The sequence below is a fragment of the Petaurus breviceps genome, unplaced genomic scaffold, assembly GCF_028583685.1.
Source record: "Petaurus breviceps papuanus isolate PSGF00001 unplaced genomic scaffold, PetGlider_PUasm1.0 90792, whole genome shotgun sequence".
NCBI classification, from domain to species: domain Eukaryota; kingdom Metazoa; phylum Chordata; class Mammalia; order Diprotodontia; family Petauridae; genus Petaurus; species Petaurus breviceps.
This window is the reverse complement of record NW_027187347.1, coordinates 7561501-7580917: the sequence shown is the minus strand read 5'-3', so window position 1 is coordinate 7580917 and position 19417 is coordinate 7561501. Positions and strand designations below refer to the sequence as shown.

General features: G+C 39.1%; 1 protein-coding gene and 1 long non-coding RNA gene across 3 annotated transcripts in view; both read right to left on the bottom strand.

Annotated features, from left to right (window-relative positions):
• PLCXD2 (phosphatidylinositol specific phospholipase C X domain containing 2) overlaps positions 1-19417 on the bottom strand; it is a 96122-nt gene that overhangs the window by 64096 nt on the left and 12609 nt on the right. The window lies entirely within an intron of this gene.
• On the bottom strand, positions 8190-10793 carry LOC138147502 (uncharacterized). Its single transcript, XR_011164823.1, has 2 exons — positions 8855-10793; positions 8190-8313 (listed from the first exon to the last, which is right to left on the bottom strand). It is a non-coding gene; the product is annotated as an uncharacterized lncRNA (long non-coding RNA).

The window sequence follows — 19417 nt, the reverse complement described above, 5'->3', positions numbered from 1 at the left end:
GAATTCCCTTTCCTTTGTTGTAGAGGTGGTGGACTACGGATGTAGAGCACTGCATATATTGTCAGAATCTGTCGATGTGTCAGTTTTGCTAAACTCTTTTTTTCACTTTCTTTTTTTTTAAATTACAAGAGATGGCTTCCTGGAGAGGGGAGGAGGAAAGATATTTGTAATGAAAAATGTCAATAAAATTTTAAAATGAAAAAAAAAATTAGTATTGAGAGAAAATCACACTATACCAAGTGCTATTTCCTTATTTTGTGGGAATTAATTATATTATGATTAGATTGTAGAATTTTTCAATGAGTGGGGAGGGCATCTCCATATTCATTCTGCTTGATTGGAATCTTTTAGAGCACAAAGTTATTTTGCCAACCATAGTAGTACATTGGGCAACTTCTTTATTCCAGTCAAGAACGTCTTCTCTTTATTTACTAATAGAAGTGTATAAACAAGGTGCTCTTTAGAAAAGATGGAAAGAAAGCTCCAGGAAGTAATGGTGTAAATAGCTCAAAATGATGGGTCTTGAGGGAAATTTTACATTATACACAGTGGGAAAAGTGAATTAAAATGTACACAAACATACACACCCAGAAAGACTGGCATTTTGATGAGTTAGATATAATTGCTAAAAGCCTCATGCTAGTATTTCTAAACATAGGCATAAAAGTATATTCTAAATTGGAGTCATGTTGGGTAATTACCATATGGGCCTATTTTGACTTTGGGTCAATAAAAAGCCTTCTAGTTGTCTAGTTTTGGAAAAATGGGCATTGTTTAGCTGGAGTAGGACAGCAGTCAACTCACCTATCTGGAGTAGCTACCGTATTTAGAAACTACATTCAGTGAATGGATTTGCTGAAATGACTCTTCAGACCCAGGTCAATATTCTTAAACATCAGACCCAGGTCAATATTCTTAAACGAAGACTTGTTTTCATTACTGCAACAACAACAGAGTGGCATCTAAGACACTGGAGCAACCTTTGAGTCGGCAAATAAATATCTTCTAACATTGCAGCTGGGTAGGAAAGGCCTAGTTCATTCTTGCCACTGTTTTCTGACCTTTAGCGGTTGTCTCTTTTGGTCTTTCTTTCTCTGTAATTACACTACTATTGTCTAACTCCAGTCTTTCTCAATTTCTCCTCTTGTGAATTGGGAATAACCATCATTACTAGATGATTCCCTGGTGGGCGCTATAAAGATTCCTGAAGTCCATAAAGTATTGGGCAGAAATATTATAATACTGATCATTACAAAGGAGGACTGAGTACAATGGTAGCCAGAGAGACGTCATTTTTTTTTAAGCAAAGAGCCTCAACAAAATATTTCCAAATACACAATAAAAAGTAGTTCAGAAAGGGACATCAATCTGGCAATTTTGTTGCTATTTTGATATATTTAATATAGTTAGAATTTCACATGTATTTTTTTCTTCATATATTAAGATATCTGAGTTTTCTTAATATAAAAAGAAAAAAAGATTAAAAAATATATTGAGATATTTGGGTTTTAGGGCAGCTAGGAGGCGCAGTGACAGGACACTGGGCCTGGAGTGAGAAAGACTCATCTTCCTGAGTTCAAATCTGGCTTCAGACATTTACTAGCTGTGTGACCCTGGGCAAATCATGTAATCCTGTTTGTCTCAGTTTCCTCATCTGTAAAATGAACTGGAGAAGGAATGACAAACAATTCCAGTATCTTTTCCAAGAAAACCCAAATAGGGTCATGAAAAAGTAGGATATAAATGGAAAACTATTGACATTTGTATTTTAATTATAGTTAAGTTCAGAATTTAAAATTTTAAAAATCAAGACAGATTATAGGATCAGTTTTAGAGCTAGAAGGAAACTTAGAGGTTATCTAATCCAGCCCTTTCACTTTACAAATGAGGAAACAGATTCAGAAAAGTGAAGTAATGTGACGAAAGTCACACATGTAGTTGTGTCAGTCAGGCTTCTGAGGAGAAATCTAACACTGCCTGTGTTACATTGTATCCCATGTTACAAAATCAAGTTATTCCTAAAACAAGATATAAGATAAATATTTATAAATAATAATTTATATTATTATATATAATTTTATTATATTATATAATTTTATTATCTATCATTATCATATATAATTTTATTATATATCATATATAATTTTATTATATATGATATATCATATTGTATATAATGTATTATATCATATTATATATCAATAATATTGTATAAATAATAAATATAAATAAATAAGATAAAAAATACAGGTAAGAGATTCATGAAAATTTGTATGGCCCTGCTGATCCTGATCATACTTAATTCAATTTAACAACAGTATTAAATGCTTGCTATGTGAAAGGTATACACTTTCAATTAGGAACTTAAAGGAACTGAAGGAGGACTAGCATCATATTTCAGATCTTCACCTTCATTAGCTCCATTGCTAAAACGTCATCGAGTTTGGGGCAAGCCATTGACTAAATTATAGGGCAATAAAAAGTTTTCCATGGGCTTACCAGTTTCTGCATAGAACTCTGCAAGGCTGGCTGTGTAGAAATGGGCCTTGTAAGTTAATCAACATAAGTAGAATTCTGTCAAAAATTCCTTACTAGTAGAGTACCTGAGGATAGTCTAATTGTCCTCTGTATCTGTACTAATTTCTGTTTCCCAAAGGCAGTTAGAATTATCTCCCAGTTCCTCAGAGAACTGGGCCCTAAGTCTGAACAAGACTCCTGGCGTTTGTCCAAAGAATGTCATATCTTTGCTCAGGCATTGCTTCTACCTGGCTCTATGCCCACACCTCCTCTCTGATAAACACTTCTCATAGGCAGAGACTGTGTCAGTGAAGATGAATGTGTAAGAAAATACAGACTGATAAAAAAACAAACAAACAAACAAACAAACCAGGAAGTGACAAAACTGAAGCCGTACCTGTGATAAAACGTTCATTTGAAAAGTGTAAAGAGAAAACTGCCTGGAGTCTACTGTATACTTGTCTATGCTTGTGAGAATCCCATTTAAATGACAGGATTGTAAACATGCTTGTTCCTTTCTCTTTAATGCTCCCTAATTGGATGTAGTCCTTGGGGAAACTCCAATTGGAATGCACTATTGCTCTAGGTCCTAGCACTGCTCATTTAGAAAGCCCAGAGTCTATGAGATGTCTGGAGGATAAACAAACTCTGTTTGATGACCTCCCCAAGGCTTCAAGATCTGGGTTTCTAGCATCCATACTTCCTCGCCAAAAGATTAACATCTTAAAAATCTTTTTGCTGATCTAAAGGGACAAACTTATCAGATCTAATTTTCTCTCATCTTGGGGGGTGGAGAGAATGCTAATAATAACCCTTAACCACAAACTAACTGCAGCTACACACAGGACCACATGACCATGTTCATTTTTAATCAGATACCTATTAAATTCTTAATTATTCACTGTGCAGCAAAGGATCCTGCAATGCTTTAGAGGCTAAATACTTTTGACTGTCTCAAAGTTCTTTTCTGCTGATCAAAAGGATAGTTAAGGATCCTATCTTCCCATAGGCACGAGGGAATTCAAGGCCATTCCTTGGCATTTTAGTAGAAATGGATCTATGTTAATCCAGACATATGGCTGACTATTTTATTTTAAAATGTTTCCCACCCCCAAAACATACCACCAACCAGTCCTTTACAAACTTTTTCTAACAATCCTCACTGTCATGATATTCTTCCCTATATATGACCTAAAGTAAACTCAGGCTAAAAGTTAAGCTTCTTTTTTCCCCATCAAAGGAGAGAAAGCAGAAATGGGTGTGGGTTTTTTTTTTTTTGGTATATTAACCACTCATAATGAGAGACATTAAGGCTGCCCACTAGTGGATAGAGGGTTAACTTTGAATTCAGGAAAATCTGAATGGATATGTTACTGGCTATATGATCATAGGCACAGCATTTATCTTCTCAGCACCTCAGACAACTTATAAGGCTAAGTATCCACAGATGAGTGGCTAATTGGTATAGGTGACAGGAGTTTCCACAATGGGAAAGTCCCTACAATAATGAAATCACTGTTCTGTACCAAAAACACTCTTTTGCAACTTGAAATGTCACTCCTTAGGTTTCTTTTCTCCAGGACAGTCATATTCATTTTTCCTCAGATGAATTCATGTAACCTGACTTTTAAGAGATATAGCAATTGCATAAAGCACAGCAAGGATATTTTAAAGAAAAATTTCAAAGGCTTTGTGTGTGTGTGTGTGAGAGAGAGACAGAGAGACAGAGAGAGAGACACAGAGAGAGAGACAGAGAGACAGAGAGAGAGAGACTGGGATTGGCTCATGGAAAATTCTGAGAAGGGAGGGGTCAGCATGGATTTCAAGAGGAGTGAATTGACTTGTTTACTCACCAAAGCCTGTATCTATAGGAAGGAAGGATGGAAGGCAGGAAGAAAGGAAGGAAGGAAAGAAGAAAAGAAGGAAGGAAGGATGGAAGGAAATAGAAAAGAAGGAAGGAAGAAGGATAGATGGAAAAAAGGAAGGAAGAGAGGGAGAGAAGAAGGAAGGGAGGGAGGGAGGAAGGGAGGAAGGAAGAAAAGAAGGATAGAAGGAAGGCAGGAAGGGAGGAAAGAAGAAAAGAAGGAAGGATGGATGGAAAGAAGGAAGGGAGGAAGGAAAGATGGAAAGAAGGAAGGAAGGAAGAAGGAAAGGAGGAAGAAAGGATTTATTAATCATCACTACGTGCTCACTATGTGAACAAGGCAGGGCGGGAGAGTGAGCATGCAATGTGGGTTTCCTCCTTGGCCCTTTCAAGGGCACCTAGGTTGGGCTGAGCTGTGGCTGAGGCTGATACTCTTTTTATGCTTGTTTAGAAGCAGCTAGGTGGCACATTGGATAGAGCACTGAACCTGAAGTCAGGAAGACCTAAGTTCAAATCCAGCCTCAGAAGTCTATGTGACCCTCAGCAAGTCTATCTGTTTCAATTCCCTCATCTGTAAAATGGTATAAAGCAGCTAGGTGGCACAGTGGATAGAGTGTTGGACCCACTGTCAGAAAGACCTGAATTCAAGTCCAGCCTCAGACACTTACTGGTTGTGTGACCCTGGGCAAGTCACTTAACCCTGTTTGCTTCAGTTTTCTCATATGTAAAATGAGTTGGAGAAGGAAATGGCGAATCATTCTAGCACCTTTGCCATACCCCAAAAGGGGGTTATGAAGAGTCAGACACAACTGAAAAACCAGTGAATAATAACAATGTTCCAAAAATTTTACTGAACTCTACAAATCTGATCATTGTAACATTTCTGGGTGGTAGGTGCTAGTATTATCCTCATTGTCTGATGAGGAAACTAAGCCCAACAGACATTACATGACTTGCTCAGGGTCACATGTTAGTAAAAGTCTGAGGTCACCTTTGAACTGAGCTCTTTGTCCCTCCAAGCTGTATCCCCTGGACCACCTGGCTAAGACAAATAAAGGACAATAAGAACTGATGCTTGCAGAGATGCTTCTGGCAGTGTGTATGTGATAGGACCATGTGCAGTTGGCTAAGAGAAGAACCCCCACAAACATTATTTCTTTCCCCTAGCTGCCCCACAGAACAGAAAGTACTAACAAATGGCCCCCTCTAGTATCCAAGCAGGAAGCCTTTCCTGCTTTTTCGATCAGCCAAACCTTTGGTTTTCACTGTGCCAATGATGAGCTGCTTCCTACCTGTTCCCTGTTTTATGTCCTAAATCATCTGAACTATTTTTAGCACTCTAGACTTGGCTATGGGATTTTGTAGGGAAGAGCTGGAGTTACTCTGGGATGAACAGAATAGTGTCACTCAGTGCTGAGTTAGGGGCCATCCCCTGGGGCTAAATCAGTAGGGAAAGCCAGGAGCCGTTCAGTCACTGCTAGCACCCACTGAGTTTTAAGCTAACCCTACATCATAAATGGAAGAAGTAAAGATGAAAGGATGTTATCATTGAACCTACATTCATTCCCCCATCCCCAACACAACATGAGCCCAGTATTAGAAACCTAGCTGTTATTGTTTAGTCATTTGAGCTGTGTCTGACTCTTCATGACCCCATTTGGGCGTTTCTTGAGAAAGATACTGGAGTAGTTTTGTCATTTATTTCTCCAGCTCATTTTACAGATGAGGAAACTGAGGCGAACAGGGTAATGTGATTTGGCCAGGGTCACATAGCTAGGAAGTGTTAAGGTCTGATTCGAACTCAGGTCTTCCTGTCTCCAGGCTCAATGCGTCATTCACTGTGCCATCTAGCTATAGGAATGAAAACAGGAGGAAGCCAGGAGAGTTTGCTTTTGCTTTTCTTCGTGTGTCTTCTTGTTTGGAGGGGGTAAGGTAGGGCAATTGGGGTTAAATGACTTGCACAAGGTCACATAGCTAGTTGTTTGTTAAGTGTCTGAGGTCATATTTGAACTCAGGTCCTCCTGACTCCAAGGCCAGTGCTTATTCACTGGGCCACCTAGCCACCCCTATAGTGTTTCTTGAGTTCCTCTATTCCTTGACTAATATGAGGGAGACACTAAAGCCTTGCTACCCACTGAGCACATTTATGCTTCGTTGTATATGACATACACTACTCAAATGTATTGAATATATGATATTACATTGAGTACAAATACATTACACTATTCAAATGATATGTTGTAGGAATTGGGTGAAAATTTTTGTAGGGTAGGAGAAAAAGTAATCTGAGAAATATTCCTCTAGGTGAAACACTTTGAAACTCTATGAATATTAGATCTCTTGACAAAGATTAATCAAGGGTGATGATGAACAATGACTTAAAGTCTTCTTTTGACACATGGTTTGTGGTACTACATAACATTATCTGGCTGAACCCGAGATGTGAGTATATTACAAACTTCTCTTACACTAAAGGTCAGTTTATATTTTCCCACAATTTCTTAGATCTTGGATCATAGGTGCAGAATTGGAATGTAACCAGGGGTATGCTGGTAAGTGTTTAACAACCAACTTTCCAGAAAAAAAAACAACATGCATATACAATACACATTTAAATTTGATCTGAATTATTAACTTTTTTTCCTTAATTACTTAAGTCAAGACAATCAACAAAACCATAACTTTAGTACTGATTTGTCAGTTCTACCATCTAATACAATTCTCATTTTACAGATGAAGAAACTGATCCTTGAGATACAAAGTGATTTTCCCAAGGTTACAGTGACAGGATTATAGATTTAGATCTGGAAGGAGCCTGTGAGACTACTTGGTCTAACCATTTTATAGATGGAAAACTGAGGGGCAAAGTTGGGAAATGGATTGCTTGACATCAAACAGAAAGTAAGAGCCTCTGAGTCTAGAGTCAATGAGCTTTTTCTCTTCTGCCTAAAAATAAAGGATTAAATGATTCCTCCATTCTACGCTTTTCTATTGGTACTGGCAGGATATAGTTATTAAAGGAGGCACACAGTAGGTAGAAATGTCACTGTTGAGAAAGTAGTCTGCTGAATACCACTTTCTCTCCTTTTCTTAGTTTCTATGCTGTTCTCAAATATCTTTTCTGATACTTTTACTCCTCCTTTCCTTATCTCATTCATCTTTCCTGAGGCCTGTCTCTACCCTGTTTAAGTACAAAGTCTTATTAAATTAAATGAGAGCTTCTTCTTTTTATCACAACTTAGTTCCAGTTTCCAGGGGAGGGAAATATTCTTTCTTATAAATACTGAAATGGGGCGGCCAGGTAGCACAGCAAGTAAGAGCACCGGCTCCAGTGTTGATAAGACCTGGAGATCGAATCCCAGGCTCGGACACTTAGCACCCACCCAGAAACACCTGGCCGTGTAACCTTGAGCAAGTTACTTAAACCCAATTGCTTAGGGGCAGCCAGGTGGCTCAGTGAGTAAGAGCACTGGCTCCAGTGTTGGGACGACCTGGAGATCGAATCCCGGGCTCAGACACTCAGCACCACACCCAGAAATAACTGGCCATGTAACCTTGAGCAAGTTACTTAACCCTGATTGCTAAAAAAAAAAAAAAAAAAAAAAGAAAATAAATACTGAAAAACCCAAAGTAATGAACTAAGAGTTTATTTCTATATTCAACTCAACACCCTGACCTGTGAGATTCTAGATAGGCTTCACCAGAATACAAGGCAAGGTATGAAGGATAAGAGAGCTGTCCTCTCTTATATCTGCAAAATTTTTTGTTAAATTGTTTTTTTTAATGCACCTTAAACATACTATTGTAATTTTCTTTTGGGTTTCCATCCACGGAGGCTTATCCACAGATTGCTATGTGGAGTCAGAGATCTTCCTGTTGTTGGAGAACTTCTTCTCTTGCATTTCCTAAACTCTAGTGGTCTTGCCCTTGACCTGGTGTAATGGAAATGTAAATTTTAAAGATCTCCCCTGCCCCTAGGCTAAAGTGCACCAGAAGCCTGGGGAGGGAGGCTTGTTTTTCAGTAGATACTTTTTGATTGGCCAGTGGGTCAATAAGGTTGTTACATTCTCTGAGCCAGGAGAAGGCTATATAAGCCCTGATATGTAGCTTTGTTTTGGGACTCACTTTGTGAAGTGTTCTGTGATTTGATCTGAATTCTGGGAAGCCGTTGTTGAGAGTCCCCCGGCTTTGAAAAACCCAGAATGTGGAAACCCAGATGTTGACTGGGTATGGATGTAATGGTTGGACAGTTTGGAAATCTGTCTACTTGATGTTTCTGTCTTGATAATTATGCCTGTATACTTTGAGGTTCAGGGTGCTGACCTTTTCTCCTGAACAAGGTAAAAGATACATGTCTGACTGATTAAAGTAAGCTTGTTAACCCATTTTGAGTTGCTTTCCTTTAACAAAGCAGATCCAAGAACCTGTGGTAGCTGCAAACCCTGAGGACGATTGGGGTGCTTGCTGCTACACCTGGGGACAGACAATCCTGAATACTATTGACTTTAACTAACTTGAACTAGAAGTTGGAGAGCCATGTATTCAACAGAAATGACTATCAGGACTCCTTTGCTGGCATATACTAACAGGAAGGCATCTGAAGTGAGGAGACGGCCAAAAGAACAGAGAGTACATCAGGTATACCAGAAGTGCTAAATACATTATGAGGGCACTGTAGTGAAGTGGGTAAAATGCTGAACTTAGAGCCAGGAGGCCCTGGATTTAAATCCTACCTCATACTTACTGACCTGTGTGACCTTGGCTAAGGAGTTCAATCTCTCTGAGGGTAGAAAACAGAAATGAGTTTGTTCTAATGAATGCCCTGAGAAGGTCTCTCTCTCTGTCTCTCTCTCTGTCTCTCTCTCTCTCTCTGTCTCTCTGTCTCTCTCTCTGTCTCTCTGTCTCTCTCTCTCTGTCTCTGTCTCTCTCTCTCTGTCTCTCTCTCTCTCTCTCTGTCTCTCTCTCTCTCTCTCTCTCTCTCTCTCTCTCTCTCTCTCTCTCTCTCTCTCTCTCTCTCTCTCTCTCTCTCTCTCTCTCTCCCTCTCTCTCTCTCTCTCTCTCTCTCTCTCTCTCTCTCTCTCTCTCTCTCTCTCTCTCTCTCTCTCTCTCTCTATCTCTCTCTCTCTCTCTCTGTCTCTCTCTCTCTCTCTCTCTCTCTCTCTCTCTCTCTCTCTCTCTCTCTCTCTCTCTCTCTCTCTCTCTCTCTCTCTCTCTCTCTCTGTCTCTCTCTCTCTGTCTCTCTCTGGCTCTCTCTCTGGCTCTCTCTCTTCCTCTGTCTCTGTCTCTCTGTCTGTTCTCTCTGGCTCTCTGTCTCTGTCTCTTCCTCTCTCTCTCTCTCCCTCTGTCTCTCTTCCTCTGTCTCTGTCTCTCTCTGTCTCTGTCTCTCTCTGTCTCTCCCCTTCCCCCTTCTCCCTCCCTCTCCTTCTCTCCCTTCCTCTGTCTCTCTCTCCCTCCCGCATCTCTTTTTTTCTCTTTCTCTCTGTGTGTCTCTTTCTCCACACACCCCTAATTTCTAGAAAAAATCCTGCTAACCGTTAGCAGTATAGCCCCAAAGCAACCACATGAGTGAGATGAATAGCTATGTTTCCCGGGAGGGAAGAACACTGAAAGCAAATCTGTGCCTCAAAAGTGGAGTTAGGAAAGCTCCACCCCCACCCCGCCCCTCCTCCCCCATAGGGAGGGGAAAGTGAGTTTCCTTAACAGGCCATTAGTTTCCCTGGCTCCAGATCACTCACAGCTCAACTTGCCTTGCTCACCATCTCCACCTGGTTGTTTAAACTACTGTCAGTCTATATATAAACTCTCATATAGCACATAATCAAATCACAACCTATTCACTTCTGTGTGATGGAATCTGGAGGGCTGCTATTCTAAACTTCACTGCGGTGTGCACAGAATGCTTTGCCTCCTTCTCCCCTTCCAACCCATTTTGAGTTCTTCAGATGTCTTCAAAGAATAATCCTCAACCTGAAGTCCTTAGAAGTGGCAGAATATTGGGAGTAATGTTGGGGGAGAGGGGGAGAAATGAATGCTTTACAAGAATTAATTCTAAACTAAGAAGGAGACAAATGGCCTTGTTCATGCTTGAAAATTATAACAGCTAGGGGGCGACTAGGTGGTGCAATGAATAGAACACTGGCCCTGGAGTCAGGAGGACCTGGGTTCAGATCCGGCCTCAGACACTTAACACAAAAAATAGCCGTGTGACCTTGGGCAAGTCACTTAACCCCAATTGCCCTCAAAAAAAAAAGAAAATTATAACAGCTTAATGTAGAGACTCTACAACTTTAGCTATAGCAGAGTTGCAGGTCTCAGTAACACAAAACTTTTCTTCTCATGTTGTCATCCAGAGGTTTTCTAATAGTGTCCCAGGTGGTACCTAGTCCCTCTATGAATCTTCAGAAAATGTCTAAAGCAAATTACCATAAATATTGTACCTTCCCAAAGAGGCAAATGGAACTGGCCTGCCCAATTACACATGTAAATATTCAAACCATTTTAGTCATAGCTTTCCTCAACCTAAATTTGGTTTATTATTAACACAGATACTTTTCATACACACCCACCCAATTATTAAACTGGGTAAAAATAGCCCCTCCTCTGCAGGTCTGGTTTGATGTTTTAATTGGTCAGCATCTGCAAAAAGGCACAATTTTCTTTCAGAAGAGCAAAAGCATAATCACATAAGATGTTTCACAAATGCCACCATTAGTACTTCTGACCTCTGAGACCGAAAGGTTTACGATGAAGGCTCAGGCCAGGCTTGAGGATGGTCTTCCATAACTGAGTATAAGTCAGGTCCGGTTATATATTGAAAAGTCATTCCTCATCTCTACAAGACCCTTCAAAGCTAGTAGCTTTGAAATAAACAGTTCATGGAAGAAAAAAAAATAAACTCAATATAAATAACATATAAAATAATAATAGTAACACTCTCATGAGAAAGCAGAATGGTATAGTATAAAGAGTAGTGCTCTAGGGGCGGCCAGGTGGCGAGAAAGAGCACCGGCTCCAGTGTCGGGATGACCTAGAGATCGAATCCCGGGCTCAGACACTTGGCGCCACACCCAGAAATGACTGGCTGTGTAACCTTGAGCAAGTTACTTAACCCCGATTGATTTAAAAAAAAAAAGGGTAGTGCTCTAGTACCTAAAAGATCTGATTCTTCCACTTAGTGGCTGTGTGAACCTACTTGACCTCCCCAAGACTTATTTTGCCCATCTGTAAAATGGTGATAATAGTGCTATCACTATTCATTTCATGAGGAAATATTTTTTACAAGTACTCTATAAACTAAGTGCACTACAAATATAAGCTTCAAAAACCCTGAGACCTGAATTAATTGATCGGGGGTATATTTCCTGCGGCATTAGAAATGCCAATGAAGAGTAGAACATGAAGAATACTTAATTCGATCTCTCTTCTTATACTCCACCCCTGACTCTCGACTACCCAGCCATGGGACATCGTGGGTTACAATTCTGTACTCTGGCCGGTATGTTTGCAAGAGACAGCAGCATTTTCGTATAAGCCAGCAAGAGTCTTGAACCAATCAGCTTTGTTTAGTTCTGAGCAAAGCATGATAGAGTGTTTCAATAAGTGGAAAGTAACAAACATTTATTAAGTACTTATTATATGCCAACTGCTGCACTAAGCTCATTGCAAATATTATCTCATTATCTCATTCAGAGGCAAGCATTTTAGAATTATGGAATGCTCTCTCTCAAACAAGAACAGGCTCTTGTAGTCATGCTCCATATGAACCAGTCAGGGAATAGAATTATAAACCGTGTTAGCCCTGGCAGGATAGGACATAGTATCAAACACCATTTGCCTAAGGGTGTGAGTTGCTATCTATGCCAGATGTTAGAGGCAACCACAAGAAAGAAGCAATTCCAAGAACCACAGGGTGGAGGGGCCAATGAATGGGAGTGTGCTGAGCCTTTAAAACAGAGGCAATTTGTGAGAAGAAAGGCTTATGTTAGCCAGATCCTCAACACTGCTATAGGCCTACTAGGTTTCCCCAGGTGACTAGTAGGCAGAGATAGCCTGGAAATACATCGCTGACATGAGTCTTTGGCATTCTCAGTTTGTTGTTAGGTCCTTAAAGCCATATCCTTGCCCTTATTTCTTAGATAGCAGGGGTTCTTAACCTGTTTTTGTGCTGGGGATCCCTGGTGAAACCTACATATGCCTCTGAATATTTTTTTCAATGTACAAAATAAAATCCGTAAGATTACAAAGGGAGTCAAATATATTGAAATTCAGTTATCAACGTATTTTAAATACAAATTTATGGACTCCAGGTTACAAACTCCTGATTAGTACTATATAATTGACCATGTACGTTCTTGTTGCCAGCAAAACAAGGCCTAAAACAATTCTAAATAGGAGTTAGAAGGCATCTATTATCCATTAATGATGTGATGATTGATAGAAAGGTCAGTCAGGTTCAACTATAGGTTGGAGATGTATCTACACCTAAGTGGCAATAAGATATCTGAGACAAGGATGTGCTTGAAGGATCTTTCCTTTATACCTGTTTTGTTTTTCTTTACTTTGGCCACACCCATCCATCAGCACCATTGGAGAAGAAGTACATATGGACACTGGGACTCAGCTACCATCATGACAACCATTTCACCCAGGTGTCATAGGAACATAGATGAAGAATGGGAAGCGATACCAGAGGCCATCTTGTCAAACCTATTTATTTTGTAGAAGAAGAAATGGAAGCTCATGGAAGCCCAAGGGCACATATCAGAGGTAGAGTTTTCAGCATCAGTGTTTCTTCCTCTTGACTATATAGATGCAACTGGTGGTCCCTTATTCTTGTTTCCAAGAATATGGCAGCTGTAGCCTGTTCTTCCCCATCTCTTCCTTTGCTGGTCTAAAAATAGGTCTAAGCATCTATCCTTATGGTGACCATTAAGTCATGTTCAATCCCAGGTTTCCTTGCGATCCCAGAAAAGATCTTTGTCTAATGCTCAGGAGAACTCCAGGATGTTAACCTGGATGACTTGGTATTACTAGGGTCCTTATAGCAGATGCTTTGCTAATACTTTAGCCTAGTAGGTAGCTAGGTGGCATCATAGATACAGTGATGAACTTGGAGTCAGATAGATCAGAGTTCCAAACCTGACTCAAACATTTACTCGTGTGACCTTGGGCAAGTCACTTAACACCTTTCAGACTTAGTTTCCTCATGTGTAAGATGGGCATAATTATAGCATCTACTTCATAGGGTTGTTGTGAGAATCAAATAAAACAACATATATAAAGCTTTCTGAGAAACCTATAAATGTAAGCTATTATTGTTATTAGATCCTTATTGTATTCTCCATTTTGATCACTTTACTCTGTGGTCTAAGAGACCAGCCTAGAAGACATAATGAGGGCCTCAACTGGCCAGGCCACCTGAATATTCGGTGACCTCACTTCATTCCACATGACACCCTCAGTTTTCCAATTTTCAAGTGTTTAGAGAATTCTTCCCTTATCTCGGTTGTATTTCTTTGTGGCTTTCACAATTCGGTTCTCTCAATTTTAAGTGTGAACCTTTGCCAAGTCAAGTGCCAAAGATGTTTTAATAGCTCAAAAGAAAGAACATGACCTCATCAATGGATCAGGGTAAAGAAGTGTAGATTTGCTACCCAAATGTCCTACTAATGTTGTAGGTAGTTTCAGAAAATTTCAAGAGTTTCTCCCATATGATTCCTATGATCCCCCTGCCACCCAGAATTATATAAAAAGGATTCCTTTCCTGCAACTCAAATAGGACCTACATCTTGCATAATTAATTAACCCTATCATTTAGGGTTTTTGTAGGAACAATAGCTATACCTAGCATTTATATAGCCTTTTAAGGTTTGAAAATGCTTTATAAATATCATCTCATTTTATCCTCGCATCCATCTTGGTTCATATTATTCTATTTTACAGATGAAGAAATTGAGCCAAATGGGAGGTAAGTGACTTACCTAGGGTCAAACAGCTAGGTAGTGTCTGAGGCAGGATTTGAACGCAGGCCTTAGGCTAGGCTAATATTTTTTTTGAAAGGTGTCACTGAGACTTGTCTCATGACACTAAAGCTCAGGCCACTGGCATAATTTCCTGGTGGCCTAAATTCAAAAACTTTTGAAGAATAATGAGCAATTCCCTCCTGAGACTTCTGACTAGCAGGAGAAACATAGGAGAGAAAATACAATGCTATACCCTTGTTCTGTATCTTTTCCTTCCAAGGCTAAGTAAACCTCCTTTTGTTAAATATTAGATTTTCTATGAATGTCTTCTTTCATTCTAACCTCAAAGCTGAACTTCCAGAGTAGTCTGAGGTAGGCCTGGCCTATTCTAGGGGTAAGTGAGTTTTCTCCAGCTAATGACCCATTCCCTAGGTTACTAGGCCAGACCTACTTAGACTCTGTAGATGGTACCCAGATGGGGTTAGTGGTTCTCCATTTTTTGTCTATTTAACAATATTCCCTAGTCTTGGGATTCTTGGGCTATTTTCTGAGACATTTAGTCCTCATTTTGCACCACTCCCACGAGAAAGCAGGACTCTCTAAAGGGATGCCACCAAGTTCTAGCTCTTGTTCTGGTTTGAGGAAGCAGATAATTGAGAGACATTATAAAATGGTGGATGAACAGCAAGGTAGCACAGTGGATAGAGCTCTGGGCTTGGAGTAAGGAAGACCTGAGTTCAAATCTGGCCTCAGACACTTATAGTTGTGTAACTCTGGTCAAGTCATTTAACCCTACTTGCCTCAGTTTCTTCATCTGTAAAATGAACTGGAGAAAGAAGTGGTGTACTGTTGCCAAGAAATTCCCAAATGGGGTCACAGAGTTGGACATGACTGAACAACAACAAATAATATAGTGGATAGAACATTGGTTGTGGAAACAGAAAAACCTAGATTCAAGTATTGTTTCTGACACATTCTGACCATGAGATTGGACAAGTCACTTTTCAGTGCTTTAGGCAATCCTCTGAGACTAAGTTGCAGAGAAAATACTATTCTGCATTGGTGGTAGAGGAGATTTTTCTCTCAGAGTTCCTTACCCTGATAAGATCTAGTAAAAAAAAAATTATACTCCCTCCACCACTTTCTTACCTATTTTCTCATCATTTAGACATAATTGGGCTGAATGCCCACAGAAAAGCCAACTGTTTAAGTGACAGACTGTCCCAGCAGGGAGGATACCCATTCATGCCAGAAAAATAGAGACTAATAAAAAGCAAAAAGCATTTTATCATCTTCCACTTTTGAATGAATCCTGTTTCTTCTGAATAGGTATTGGGATATCCCCAGATCATGTGTCTAATGTGCTCTGATTGGAGGCAATCTTCCATGATATCCACAGAGAAAAATAAATTGAATTCAATTCAACAAACATTTAGTAAGCATCTGTTATATGCATGGTATCCTGCTTGGGGTTAGGGATCCAAAATTAGAAAGGACGATATTCTCCACCTTCAAGGAGTTTGTTTATATTGTAGTCTAGTGGTAGGGGGTGGGAATAGGGTGGATAATATAACACGAACAAAGAGAGATATATGTAAGCTAATTTGATGAGGGAAAGAACAATATTAACAAAGGAGATGAGGGAAGATTCCCCACAGGATGTAGAACTGTAGTCAATCTTAAAGGATGCTAAGAATTCTTAGGGGTGCATTTCCAGAGATGAGAGAAGGAATGCTGATTTTGTGAGAATATACTGTGTAAGGTATGGTGGACTTCAAGCCATATAAAACCCTAGTAACTCTCCAAGAGGTAGCAGGGGTGGTTCTCCTTGGTGAAGAATTTATAGCAGGGAGTGAGTGAAAATGGCTATCCCTGTCACACTAGAACCTCATGGCACCCATGACTTATCGCTTCTAAATGTTACATTCACTCAGGCAGCTGGAGGACCCCCTAGCCTTATCTCAGCATGTAACTTTCAACACAATACAAATTACAGACATGGTCATTCAAGCAAGGGAAAGAAAAATAAGAATAACTACAAAAGCTGTTCTTGAAATTGGGTGTCAACATGTAGAACATTTTATATAGTGTTTATGAAACACTTATCTGGCGGGGGGCAATGTAGTACAGGGGTTAGGGAGATAGACTTGGAGTTGAGACTTAAGTTCAAATCCCACTACATGTATCTACTATGTAAATTAACATCTCAGAAACTCAGTTTCCTCATTTGCTAAATGGGGACAATAATACTTGAGTTGCTTACTTCACAGGGTTGCAAACCAATCACCAAGTATTTATTTTTTAATTTAATTTAATTTAACATTCCTTTTCAAAACTTTCTCCCATCCAAATTCTCTCCCACCTCCAGCCCCTCCCCCACCCATTGAGAAGGCAAGCAATATGACACCCATTATACATCAACAAACATTTATTAGGCACCTGCTATATGCCAAGGACTGTGCTAGATGCAAGAGTTACAATTATAAACAATGAAACAATACCTATTCTAGAAAAGGTAAAATGTAACTTGACATGTATGTTAAGAAGAGAGTTTTACATATCTTACAGTGTTGTAACAATGAAAGTTTTACATATATCATCTCACTCAATCACCATAAGAACCCGGAGAGATAAACACTACAGGTAATATTATGAACAATTTATAGAAAAGTAAGACCCAGGCAGGCAAAATGAACCTTCCTCTGGTCACACAGCTAGCAGGCATCAAAAGCAGGAATTTAATTGAGATCTCACAACCCAAAGAGAAAGATTGAAAATTATAATTTCACTCTTCTATATGATCTAAGCCAGAATAAATAGTCCCCTTCTGAAGGTTTATTGCAGTCTGCATGAAGAGTGACATACGTAGATTGGGTGACAGAGAGCATTGGACCTGTTTGAGGAAGATCTAAATTTGAATTCAATCTCAAACTCTCCCTAGCTACATGATTCTGGGTAAGCCCTCTCTCACTCGGTTTCCTTATCTGTAAAATAGGAATAATAGTAGTATCTACCTCACTGGGCTTCAGTGAAGGCCAAATAAAATATTAAGCACAAAATGTTTTGTAAAAACCTTAAAGCACCCTATAATACAAGGCATAATTATTATGCACCTCATTCACATGGAATACCGGTATTCTGCAATTTTGCAGTCCATGGTGGATGCATTCAGCAACCCACAGCAGAGAAAAACATGAAATTTAAGTTATACCACCCTTAAAAAGGTGAGACTCTAATTCCTATCAATATGCAAATGAATATATGCAAATATAAATGTGAATTCCCAAATAATTATGAAATAGCTCTAATTAGAATTATTTGAAAACCTAGTTTCTATTCCTATATATTAAATAAGATGCTGATGCCCTTTATTTTTACATTACAATCATTTCTGGACATAACATTCTTACATAATTCCAAATTATTTTCTATAATGGTTGGACAAATTCACCTTCCCTCAGCCCCACTAGCATGGACTATTACTATATTATATCATCTATGTCAGTTTGCTGGGTCTGAGGTAAAATCTCTTTTGTTTTCATTAGCACCCCTATTATTATTAGTGGTTTGATGCATCCATGTTTTCTTGCAGTCATAGAGAGTTGGCAATAATTGTTTTTTCCATTCCATTATAACTTGCACCAAATCTGTAGTTTTAAAAATGATGACTGTATGGGGGCGGCTAGGTGGCGCAGTGAGTAAAGCGCTGGCCCTGGAGTTGGGAGGACCCGAGTTCAGTTCCATCCTGAGACACTTAACACCCCCACAAAAATACTAGCTGTGTAACCTTGGGCAAACTACTTAGCCCCAATTGCCCTCAAAAAGGCAAAAAAAAAATGACTGTAATGACTTTTATCAAGTTATCCTTTCAACTGAAATCATAATTCTTATGGCCTTGGCTTTACTGTGCAGGGAAAAGTTCTTCATATAAAAAGTTCTTCAACTCATTCTTATGTACAGATAGCTACTAAATTCATGAGACTCTTCACAATTATTTTTGTGCTTAAAATTTGTTGCCCTATGCTGGTCAGATAGAAATGTCAACTAAAATTTTATAAGATATTATTTTATTAGGTTTAATTGCCAACTTGAAAGAATTTAGGACTATAATTTAACATTTTTATATTTTTGAAACTTTTTTCTTACATAAGTTTTGTTCTTCCTTGTCTCTTCTCCCCCTCTAGTCAGAATCTTGATAATATTTGTCCCTCACATAAAACATGTTTTATCCTTGACAGTTTGATAGAGTAACTATTTTTTATTCCAAATTAACTCCTAACACTACTGGGTCAGTACATTTAAACAGAAAATTCACATACACATTTGTCTGCATACTTACACATGGAGTTAACCTCTAACAAACAAAACCCAAACCAAAAACTTTAAAAATACACTTTGCAAGTCCTTTCCATGTTTATTTAAGATCATTGAGCTCAGGCTGGATAAGAAAAAAAGGGGAAAAAAAAGAAATTTACATGATAATTTTATTGCATATTTGAAAAGAATAGCAAGCTGTACATAGTAAATTTGCAGTTTCGTGTGTAATCATCTTTTTATTGTGCTATATTATGGAAATGCTTGTTTTACCCTGTAAATTAAAAATAAAATACATTTTAAAAAATACTCCGCCTGTGGGACAGTGGTAAGGCTGTCAGACATTTTATAAGCTCAAAGTCTACCTAACCTTCTGGGATTCATGTCAAGCTTTCTCTCTTTCCCTATTCTCTCCCCACAGCACATACTGATGTAGGGGGAACAAATTGTTATGTATTTCTTATCTCTTTTCTCCAGCATTGTAGCTGAAAGCTTCTCTGCTTATTTCTCTCTGGAACCATTTGAGCTTCTAATTCTACTCATTCCTTTTCCTTTGATAATTCAGCTAATGTGTTGAGAAACTGTCCACCCACCCTACTGACCTTGAAGGCAGTGGCATGGTACTATAGAAAGAAAGGTGTATTAGACTCAGATAACCATCCTTCCTCTGGCACTTACTATCTGTGCAACCTTGGACAGAATCAGTCAATCTATAAGCATATGACTGGTACCACAGGCACTTACTGTGCTCCAGAAACTG